Below are 12,187 nucleotides of genomic sequence, written 5' to 3'. Positions count from 1 at the left end.
TCCTCTACCAGGTTCTGCCACAGTTCCCCCCCTCAAGCTGTGACAATTCTCAACAGCTTGCCCCCCCCAAAAAAAACTGACACCCAGGCCAACTCAACCCTCCCTACAGACAATACCATAGGCCTGCATCCACTATACAAACAGGAATGACAGCACTTGTCATTTTAATCCTCTGTGCCTCTGTGTCTTGTCTGGTACCTTTACATAAACATCCTGTGTACCTTATTTACAACAAAGTTGTTGCTACCAGTGTTAAGACTGTTCACTCTTTGACTGTGTGGTCTTTGTACCACTGCTTGGGTTTATTATTTTGTTTGTTGGACTTATTGTCCTTAAATGTCTGTCCTTTATTTTACTGTGGTCCACAAGGAATGACATTTCATTTTCCTATATGTTGACATACTGACACTGAACTTGAACCTGAATCCACAGGTGGTGCTATAGTGTGTGTGAGATTGAGTTAATATAAAATAAAGTGTGTTCATGGTAATGAAGGAACATTCAACTCAGTGGCTCACTGATGTGTTTTTAATAGATTTTGGAAAACAATGGAACTCTATGGAACAGAGGAAGAAGACATGTCAGACTCTGATACATATGCAATATAATTTGACATATTATTATGATACATTCATTGTTGGTGTGGCTCTGCACATGGGATTTAATGATTAAAAGAAAAACATAGAATATCACCAGACTTCCCCTAAGAAATATAGAAGAAACTCCATCATTTAAATATATAAATATAAAATAAATATTTGAAATACTTGTTATTGTTTTATTCAAAGTTTCCCAAATTTGGTGTCTTTGGAATTTTACTATATTTTCAAATATAGTTCTGTTGCTTTGAAAAATGCTTGAGTGTCTGTTGCATTTGCGGTGATTTGCAGCATTTGCGGTGATTGTGGAAGTAAACTAGTGTGAATCATTAGTTTTATTATTTAGTCACACTGTTGCTATTATGTACCTTTGATCACTTTGCTTATATACCTATTGGGATTCATGTAGCTGAGGAAGTGGAATATGTCGTGTTAAGTGTAACCAGATGTTCTGTGTTTTCATAGCAAGAAGGCCTTTTTCCTGGAATTCCTTTGCATGCATTTTAGTCTATGTTAGCGCGTGAACATCTTATGGCTTCTTGCCCATTGGTTGTATGGGTGTTTAAATCTGGTTGGGTCTTGTTGGGCAGATAGCCAATCACATTTCACTTCTTTGATCTTGGGAACACCATAAAAATTGATTTTATTTTTCCTTCGAGGAGTCTTTTCCTTCTGACTTTTGCTGATAAGGTTTGCCCCCATATTGTATAAAATATATTCCAAACTTCAACCCATCAGTGTATTGTGTGTTTATTTTAAGCGTGCTCATTGTTTTGCAGGCAATTTCCATCACACCGTGCATCATGAAATGTAGACAAAAAGACAAAAGCACAGCATTTGAATGCACCATTTTCATCTGTGACATGAAAATAGTCATTCACATTATTAAAACAAAACTATAACTGATGCTGTCCTCTGCTTTAGAATTCAACATGATTGGGCCAGATTTTTCACATTTTGACACAGTGCCTTGGTCAGTCTGTTTAACAGAATAGATAAAAGCACGGCACACAGTATAGAGACTACAAGATGGCTGAAACTTGAAATCAAGACACCGCGTCTCCAACACAGCAACTTCAGATTAAATGTGCACAACAAAATATTACATAATAGTAGAAATCACCATACAATCAAAAAATGTCATCACAAAAACAGGGATACAAAATAATTTGTGAGTTAATATTAAAAGCTGCTAATACATTACAAAAACTACAACCCTTTTTGTTACTATAAAAGCTCCCTAATACTAAAACCTCCCTTCATACCTTTTGAGACTATAAATTGAGAAAGCCTAGTTTTCAAAGATAGCAGGAAGAACTTTTCACTAAACTATGCACTAAAGAATATGTATTTTATCAGTGATATATTTTTGAATAATCAGCTTGTTACAAAATAAAAAGCTCATGTTATACAAAACTGGACTGTGTGTAAATGTGTAACTAAGCAGATGAGTCTCTACTTTGCCCCCTATTTTGGATGAAGAAATTTTGTATTAACACAGAACTGATCTAATAATCAGCAGATGTTTGTCAGATTGCTGTAGACGAAATTCTAATTTACTTCCATTTCTGTTAGTCCTTCATGCTGTACGTTGATGATTGATAAAATGCAGGTAAAAGCTTCAGATATCATTCTACCCAATACAAAACATTTCCACTTCCTATGTTGACCGGAGTCAGAGTAAATTTGCTGTGAAAACACAAGCTGATGTTTTTCTTGGCCTGCAGACCTACTGGAGACTTGTTTAAATTCTCTAATATTGATTAATTGGTCCTCCACAGGAAGATATCAGTGTCTGTTAACTGACTGATATCCCCTGCTATTAACACAACAAAAGAATAAAACAGGTCCAAATAAAACAATAACAGATGTTCAACCACAGCCGGTATGGTGTTCCCGGATGATTCATTTACTGCTGGTTAAGCTATGTGAAGTCCACACTATGTTTTCATATCACATCAGGAACCAAACTGTCAGCTCTTTCTGCTGACACTTACCAAGGACAAGACCTGTTTGTAGCAAAAGATTGAGATAGAGTGAAAAATACTGTGGGGGCTCTGGACCTCCCTTTAATAAGTGAATTTGGATAATGCCAGAGACTCTGTATTCATGTCAGGAATACATCTTTGCAGCTGTTATCATTTGGCAATTGCATTACGTTCTGCTTGTGAACTCCCTTTGGCATTGTTACAATCCTAAATCTCACAGCCCTATGTTTATAGCACTGCTACTGTCCTTGTAGCAACTCCCTACTCCCTACTCATCACCCAGAGGCAAACATTATTTTGTCTGGTATAAAATGAATAGTGTTAAGACTCAAGTCCTATGGGACACAGGTGCACAGGTATCTATCATGACTGAGGTATTGTAGTCCCAAAACGTACCTGATGTAAAAATTCCTTCCCATCAGTGACCTTGCTGAGTGAGGATGAACTGCTGAATTTGAGAGTTGCCAATGGCTAATCTCAGTCTGTATGATCCAAAAGCTAAAACAACAGGGTCTGATGAGAGTCTAGTTCCAGTACTAATGAGTAGGTACATTAGCATTAAACCATATTATGGGTTTTGCACTTTGAGGAGATAACGAAAGATATAGGGGACAAGGATTAGCCCAAAACAGAAAAAGGACAGAAAAGGCAGGAGCGCTGCTAAACCTAATTCAGAGAGCTACAAACGAAAATGTTACTTCCCTCATCAGGACTGGGAGCAAATCCATGGTACTTCCAGGGGGACAAATACAGTGCATTTGCTGTTCTGTCAAACACAATCTCAAAGTGAAAACTGAAATGCTTTTTGAACCATATCACTGGTTATGGATTCAATATAACCCGTCAGTTGATAAATGTTTCCTGCTCCTCTCCCAAAGTGAATATCTATGTGAGTAATACCACATACCATGACATCACAGTGCCAGGTAAAACTGGGATAGGGAGCATGGAGAGGATAACAGAATCTTACCTTGTGTACCCAGAACAACATCAGGTTAATTCAGTAGTAGTTGAAAATGATCAAGCTCCACCTAACTCCACCACCAAACACACAGAAAAAGTTTCTGAGGGATTCCCAAGACAAACTGTGGGATTGACCTGTCAATTTCGATCAGTTGACCAGAGAACAACAAGCAGTGGTTAAACAAATGCTCAGGGAGGAGTCAGGTGTGGTCGCCAGGCATTAAGATGAAGACTGCTATATCAAAAACCTAAAAATGGACATTAAGCTAACTAATGACGTCCAAGTGGCCAAAACATATAATGCCACAACTTGACCATTGTATGATGAGGTAAAGCACCACTTCCAGGAATTGTTGAACAAGGCCTTCAACTACAAATCCACCTGTCCATATCCATCTACAGTGGTTTATGTGAGGAAAAGAGGCGGAAATCTAAGTGAATCGATTGGGGGCTTAATAAAACGACAATTCCAGATAGGCATCCCATACCACTCCAAGAAATTCAAAGCCTTTACAAACCCCTGGGTAGCTGTATGAATGGCACAGAATTCCTTTTGGTCTTACAAACGCACTCTGAGCTTTCCAGCACAGTGGAAGAGAGTCTCAGAGACAAAATATGCAATCCATACTTGGACAATGTTTTAGTCTATAGCAAAACATTCACATAACATGTTGAGGACATGAGATCTGTTCTCAATCGTCAACAAGCCTGGGGAATTAAACTGGTGGCTATATTGGCTATATTGGAATAATTATCTCAGCTGAAGGCTACAAGATGAATTATAAAGAAGTACCTGCAGTATGAGCACTAAAAATAAACATCCTACCAACATTAAAGAGCTGTGTAAACTTCTTGGTTTTCTGGGCTACTATATTATACTACTATATATTATGTGCAAGATTTATCTCATCATGCAAAATGACTGTATGAATTGGTCTCAACAAATGTAAACCCAGATCTTGAGTTCATTCATTCAGCTAGAGTGGGACAGCCACCCCATGCCAAAAAATAGTTTGGACTAATACTCACCAGAAAGCCTTGGACGATCTAGTTGATGTTTTGACTAACCCACCTATAATGGCTTATCCCAGGTTTAAGGATCCATTCATTCTGCATATAGATGCTTCAGAAGAGGGGCTTGGAGCAGTCCTGTATAAGAGACAGGAAGGCAGACTCAGAACACTATTGATTACTTTCAGGGAAGCAAGATTTTTTAGTGCTTAAGTGGGCTGTTACAAATAGGTAACACTATTTGTTTTATGCACCCTCTGTAACAGTATACAGTGAGAACAATCCTGTCACATATGGCCTGAGCACAGCTAAACTGAACACGACCAGACAATTGCTGGGTGTCCGAGCTGACTGACTTCAACATAACTTTGCAATACCGCATAGGAAAAATCAATACAGATGCAGACTTCCTGTCCCTGACACCTGTGTGTAACGGTGTGCAGGACGACAGAGCAGTGCTCCCTGGAAGTGATAGGTGCAATACTCAGTGCAGTTGAAACACAAAAGCAGAATGAAGTGAACTGGATCTCAGCTATTACCTGCAGCCCACATCAGGAGATAACAGCAGATAATCAACCGGACATAAAAGGGACACAGCAGGACTTACTGCAGCCACAGTTTCAAGACCCTGCAATATCCGATGTACTCCAACTGAAAAAGTCTGGAGACAGACCAGACAGGAGGGTCATGAGCAGAAAAACAGCAAAAGTTAAGCAGCTGCTACATGAATGAAAAGAAGGTCTGTTAAAATGCAAAACAGCAACATGTACCCAAATCGTGCTTCCAGAGCAGTACAAAGAACTGGTGTACAAGTACCTTGACTTTGAAATGAATCACCTGGGGGTAGAACAGGTTTTACACCTTGCTAGACACAAGTTTTATTGGCCTGGAATGCAAAAAACATTGAGTTTGTCAAAAACCAGGTGTGTAAATGCAACATCCAGAAAAAAACTGCAGAGCAAAGCAGAGCCCGTATGTTTCATGTACATGCAACAGCAACATTTGAAATGGTTTGTACAGACTATAGACTATCTTCAACTTGAAAAGAGCAGGGGAGGGTATGAGTATATTTTATTGATTATCGATAGCTTTCACTAAGTTTGCCCAAGTCTATCCAACCCGTAAGAAATCAGAAGAACTGGAGCAGAGAAAAATGTAACGATGTTGCCTTGAAATGAGGCTTCCCTGCTAAACCACACCATGATCAAAGCAAATAATTTGAGAACCAGTTATTCAGACAGCTGCAGGAATACACTGGAATTGAAAACTCAGAAACAACTACCTAAAACCCACAGGTAAACCCAGCGGAAAGATCGCACCTCGCTATCAATGCCGCGGACCATGGTTAAGGAGAAAAAGAGAAATTGGAGTGACTATGTGAATAAAGTTGTACATGTTTATAACTGTACAACCAGTGAAGCCACAGATTGTTCTCCTTTCTATTTGCTTTTTGGTAGAAATCCCTATCTACCAATTGATTTGATCTTTGGGATAAATGATGAGGAAGGATGTAACTCACATCAGTAATATCCTCAAAAAAAGCAACAACAAATGAAAGAGGCATATGACATTGCAAGAAAAACCATCCAAAAGACTAAAAGCAAGAGAAAAAACCTTACTATGATCAAAAGGAGCAAAGTTAACTGCTTACACCAGGTGCTTACACATTGTTACGAATATGTCAGAACCCCAGGGGTCCTGGAAAATTGCCTTCATATTGGGAATATCAGATACATATATCTTGGTTTCTCAAAAGGGAGAAAGCTGTCCAGTCTAAGAGGTAAACCCTGAACGTTGCACTGGGAGAAGCAGAATCCTCCATCTCTTTCTTTGCTTGATATGGGATTGTCCTTCCACAGTGCTGTGTGCTGGTTCCTCAAGTTGATGCCATGTAATGCCTTGTCACTTGAAGAACCAGCACACAGCACTGTGGAAGGACAATCCCATATCAAGCAATGAAAGAGACATGAGGATACTAAACTAAGTGCAATATCAGATGACTCAGAGAGCTCAGATGAGGAAGAACATTATTGGGCTTATAGATTGAGATGCCACCACTACCAGTCTGGAAAGCAGGATGTTGTACATCCAGTTACTCCTGAAACAGTAAATTAGCCAGAGCATAGTGCTGAAGCAGAGGAGTTCAGAATGGAGAATGGAAACAGTGCAAATGCTTATGGACGATAACAATACTTGAAATGACATTCAAGAGGTAATACCAACTGGTCAGTCTGCAGAATTGATCCGTGGTCAGAAGAAAGAACTGTAAGAGACATAGCCAAGCAGGTCCCGGAGAGAGAAATGTACTAAAGAGACATGAATCATTAGGTCAGCCTTTTCATCTTGTGGTAGGGCTTTACACCAACCGATTCTATGTAAATCCACTGGCACCAACATATGAACAATATAGTGTGCCACCTCCACAGATATTTGGAACACACCTGGTTCATCCTACTCTTGTCCCTATAGGCTGCTACTGAGATACTGTAAAGAGGTTTGATATGGACTATTGTGGACTCTGCAGTTCACAAACATGGACTGTTTGTGTTTTGCTTTATAAGTAGTTTGTATTGTCAAGGATGTAAGACAAGCCTTAGTGCTATTTAAAGAGTAGAGTGTGATAAAATCACAGTCTATAATAGTGATGTATTATGATACTGAAACTCTGGGAAAGCATAGCTGAGGAATGTGGCTTTTAGAAGAAGTTTTTTTTTTATTAATGGTACCTGCCCAATTCCATTTATATTAAAACTTTGTTAATATGCCCTAACAATTTGTTCTTTTGCTTCATTTACACAATTACTGAACTCGCCAGTAGGGGGCAAAGTAAGCCATATAGAAGAAGCATTGCAAGATACAGCCTGTGTGTGTGGTTTGACATGGAAGTGTGTACCTGGTGCTGCTGTACTGACAACTTATATATATTTTGCCTGGTCTTAACTGGTGAAATAATAAAAGTGAAAGTTCTTATACACCTCTGATGCAGTCCCCTTCTGAATAGTGTAACACAAATGAACCAAGTTTACCCCACAGGGGAGACTTTTGCTGGCTGTAGCATGAATTACATTTGGTATAAAGTTGGTTTAGATTGATATACAGTGGAATGATAAAGTCTTTTCTGTTACTGTGAATAGCTTAGCGAGTAAAAGATGAAGATAACACATTTCTTTAAATTTTCAAGTAAGTTAATTTTTTTGTTTCCATCTTTTACAGTTTCAAAAGTAACCAAAAGGAAAAAGTGCCTGAAACAAAAACTTGGGCACCCCTGCATGGTCAGTACTTAGTAACATCCCCTTTGGCAAGTGTCACAGCTTGTAAGTGCTTATTGTAGCAGCTAGGAGTCTTTCAGATCTTGCTATGGGGATAATGCCCATTCGTCTTTGCAAAAGTCTTCTAGTTCTGTGGGATTCTTGCACCATCCTGCATCCACTGTTCTTTTGTGATTCACTTTTACATTTTGATCTTTAGGCTTCAATCTTTATCTTTTTAACATTTTTTTGCTGCTGAGTCAGTTTGACATCCTGCATATATCCGTCAAAAGTGTACTTTAGACCCTTCTGTCTGCTTCTCTCTGGAATTGCTTTTTTTCGTTTTTCCAAAAATTGGATAATAGTTCTTCAGGGATGGCAGTTAGTGACAGTTTGGGCACCGACAGCTTGACAGACTAGCAGCGGCTAACAATGAAGTGGCAGGGCTTAGTGAAGGGTCAATTGAATCCATTCTTCCCTCTACCAGTGAAATGTTCGCATTTGCTGCAACACAAGCCCAAAGCATGAATGAGCCACTCCCATGATTAACAGTTGGAGAGGTGTTCTTTTCATGAAATTCTGTACCCTTTTTTCTCCAAACATATCTTTGCTCATTGCAGCCAAAAATGTCTATTTTAACTTAATCAGTCCACAGAACTTGTTTCCAAAATGCACCAGGCTTCTTTAGATGTTCCTTTTCAAACTTCTTACATCAAATTTTGTGGTGAGGATGCAGGAGAGGTTTTCCTCTGATGACTCTTCCACGAAGGTCATATTTATGTAGGTGCCGCTGTGCAGTAGAACTGTGCACCACCAATTCAGAGTCTGTTAAATCTTCTAGAAGGTCTTTTACAAGCAGTTATCCCTGAAAGTTTTTTGGTCATCCAGTCCTCAGTTTGACCTCCACCATTCCTGTTAACTGCGATGTCCTAATTAGTTTATGAACTGAGGAAAAAGCTACCTGAAAACACTTTGCTATCTTTGTATAGCCTTGTCCTGCTTTGTGTTATAGTCCTGGTTGAAATGATCGGCACCCCTGAGAACAGAATTTAGAATATATTCAGAAATGAATGCAAGTCAAAAAAATTTGTATAATCATATTTTAATAAAATGTCCAACGTTACTGAACAAAACAAAATAAAAAAACAAAACTTGCTTAATAGTGAAATAATACAAGCACAGATTGTACTCCAGACACAACCTTTGGTAACAATTACAGCCTCTAAACATTTCTTGTAGCCATCTAAAAGCTTCTTGCACCTGTCTGCTGGTAGTTTCTGCCACTCTTGCATTGCTATGCGTTCAAGCTCTTTTAAGTTTGCAGGAGTCCTTTTAGCTCTCTCCAAAGGTTTTCATTGGGATTTAGTTCAGGACTCATTGCTGGCCAGTTTAGAACAGTCCATCTTTTCTTTTTCAACCCTTTTTTTATGCTGCTGGATGTATGTTTTGGGTTCTTGTCCTGCTTAAAAACCCAAGATCTTCATCGCAAACCTAGTTTTTCTGACACTGGGTAACACATTTCGCTCTAAAATGTCTTCGTGATCTGACTTCATCATTCCTTTGATACATTCATTGCTTTCAGCAGCAAAGCAACCGCTCAGCATGATAGAACCTCCACCATGTTTTACCGTAGGTAGGATGTTCTTTTCCTTATGGGCTTCATGTTGTTGCCTATACAAAAACCGAAGCACTGCATTCCCAAAGAGCTCGACTTTGGTTTCATCTGTCCATAGAAAATTATCCCAGAAAGACTGTGAAAGTTTTCACAAACATTAGTCTTGTCTTTTTGTGCCTTCCTTTCAATGGCGGTGTCCTCCTTGGCCTTTGCCCATGGAGCCCTACTTGCTTTAGTCTGCGGTGTACGGGACTGGCTGAAACCACCTCTCCAGATTGTTCCAGGTGAGCCTGCTTGGTGTTTTTTCCACAATCCGCATCAACCTTTGGAGACTTCTCTCGTTGAGTTTCTTCTTAGCACCACATCCTGGAAGGGTCTGAACAGCCCTATGACTGTGAAACTATTTGATAACATTACAAACTCTTGAAACAGGGATTTAAAGATCTTTCCTTATAACCTTTGGAATTGTCATGTTTTTCATAACAACATTTCTGATGCTCTCTTGTCTTTACCATTGTGAAAAAGAAAGTGGAAACACTCAGCCCATTTTTATGCAATAAAACCATCATTCATTGGTTAATTAATGTCATGTGAATGCTGAAAATTAAGCACAGATGAGTCTTATTAGTCAACTTTTTTTTTTTTAAATTTTGTTTGATGAACTAATTTAAATTCATACAAAGGGTGCCAATAATTGTGTCAAGTGTACATTTTATTTCTGTATGTTTTCATATTAAAGCCTTATGGTTGTTGTTGTTGTTGTTCAGTAACTTTGGTTACTGGTTCACTAACTTTGGTTATTGGTTTTGATTATAAAAAAAATGGTTAATTTGCATTTATTTCTGAAGACATTCTAAATTCTGTACATAAAATTCAGCTGTGCCAGTCATTTCAAGCATGTCTGTAATTTTAAGAGGTGTAGGCAGCTACTTAGAGGAGCCCATGGCTGCTGATTGTTCGGACAAGGTTTGGGGAGTCAGAGTCATAAAGCTTTGAAATTTGTATCACTTGGCCTTTCCTAACAATGACTGTGAACAAGCCATATTCCTAACAAGCTAATTAAGGTCTGAGAACTCAGTAAAAGTTATCTGAGAGATCAAATCTCTGCAGTTTCCCTTTCCTTTTTTTCATGTGCAAAACAAAAACTAATACTCTAATCTTGCTTAAAATGTTGAAAAGAATGCTTCATCTTCATGTCTTTTGGAGAAATACTACATTTGACTATTCAAGGTAAGAGAAATTTAGACCAGGGGTGCAAAAACTTTTTTTCATGCCACGTATCAAACTTCCCAATCCTGTTAATTACTCCTGGTTTCAGTTAGCTCTCGTTGTGGTTCGTTTAATCATCCCTTTTACATTGATGACTAAATTAAAGTCTCAGAAATAAGCCACTGTTTTCATCAGGACAGAATTGGAACGTGACATAGATCATTTGCCAAGATTTACCACGTTTTTAAAGACTGGTAAATAATCTTCAAGGACTCTTCTATCCTGCCCACAAAAAAAAAAGCATTGATTTTCATTATTGACCTTGGGATCAGTAGAACAAAAGCCAAAATCAAAAATCCCACTCTGACTTAAAGAAGCTTTATGTAAGTATTTTAGTTTAACACATTAAAAAATTAATTAAGATTATCAATACAATGTGAAGAAATAACAGTTCTGATGTTATGTCAAAGACATCTATGCATAGATATGTAATGATGTTAGCATGCTAACCAGCTAATGTCGTCCACCCTCAGTCCAGCATGGGCAGATGAAGAAGTAGTAACTGCAAGTAGGCCATAAACCTGTGTTGCAGCCGTCCTCTCTTGGAGACATTTCAGCACTCTTTCCTCAAGCTCAGCTATTGAAGCTGCTTCTCTAGCTGCTCCGTCTCTCTTGCGTTCCTTGACCTCTCATGGCCGTTCCTCTACACTTGCCACCAATAAATTTTCCCTGTCTCTGACTGGACAGTCTGGGTGTGAAAATCGTTGTCAGTCTAAACATAGCCAAAGAAAACAACCTACCAGTTACATAATCAGAATGCAAGGTTCCTTTGTTTCTTATGATAGGGGGCAACATGTGTCAACCCCTATTTGTTTGGAGTAAGAATTCAACAGTTGGCCAGTTATTACACGTTGCTTCTTTAATGTTGAACTCTAAACAAAACTCCTAAACAGAGACCATCAGAAGCATCCCAATGGGACTCTTACATGGCTGGGCTGTCAGAACATTTAAACAGAGTCTTCTGGTCAAGGGAAGTCAGCTTTTAGCACAAACCATTCAAGGCCTTAAGATCTCTGCTGCTTTGTCCTAAAAACACCTACTGACACCTGGGCCAATTCTATTAGCTGAATGTTGACCTATGAGATGTTTGTAAAAACTCTAAAAGCTAATAAATTGTTCTTTAATGTTAGATTCCTTTGTTTATTAAACTAAAACTTTCATCCACGTCATATCAGTCCTACTAAAGGTATATCAAATGGCCTTGCTTTCGTTGACTTGAATTTCAGCACTAATGAGGTCATGAACCTGGTCAACAAATTTTATGAAAATTTTATCTGGCAAGGGTTCATCATCTGGGGAGCATTAATGTGCTAAATCAATTGATATTTCTTGTGTAGAAGTGAATATTTTGACCTGATGGTGTTACTGGAGAAAAGGTCAGGTGTCACTAACAGCATAAGGACTCATCCTTGAACTTTCTGGTGCTAGGTCAGGAGATCATAAAAATCATTGGGAAATTCTCCTTCCTTCTCTACCATAACTGTCCATAACAAA

The sequence above is a fragment of the Xiphias gladius genome, chromosome 13 (genome assembly GCF_016859285.1).
Source record: "Xiphias gladius isolate SHS-SW01 ecotype Sanya breed wild chromosome 13, ASM1685928v1, whole genome shotgun sequence".
Lineage (NCBI taxonomy): Eukaryota > Metazoa > Chordata > Actinopteri > Istiophoriformes > Xiphiidae > Xiphias > Xiphias gladius.
This window is presented reverse-complemented; position numbering follows the sequence as displayed.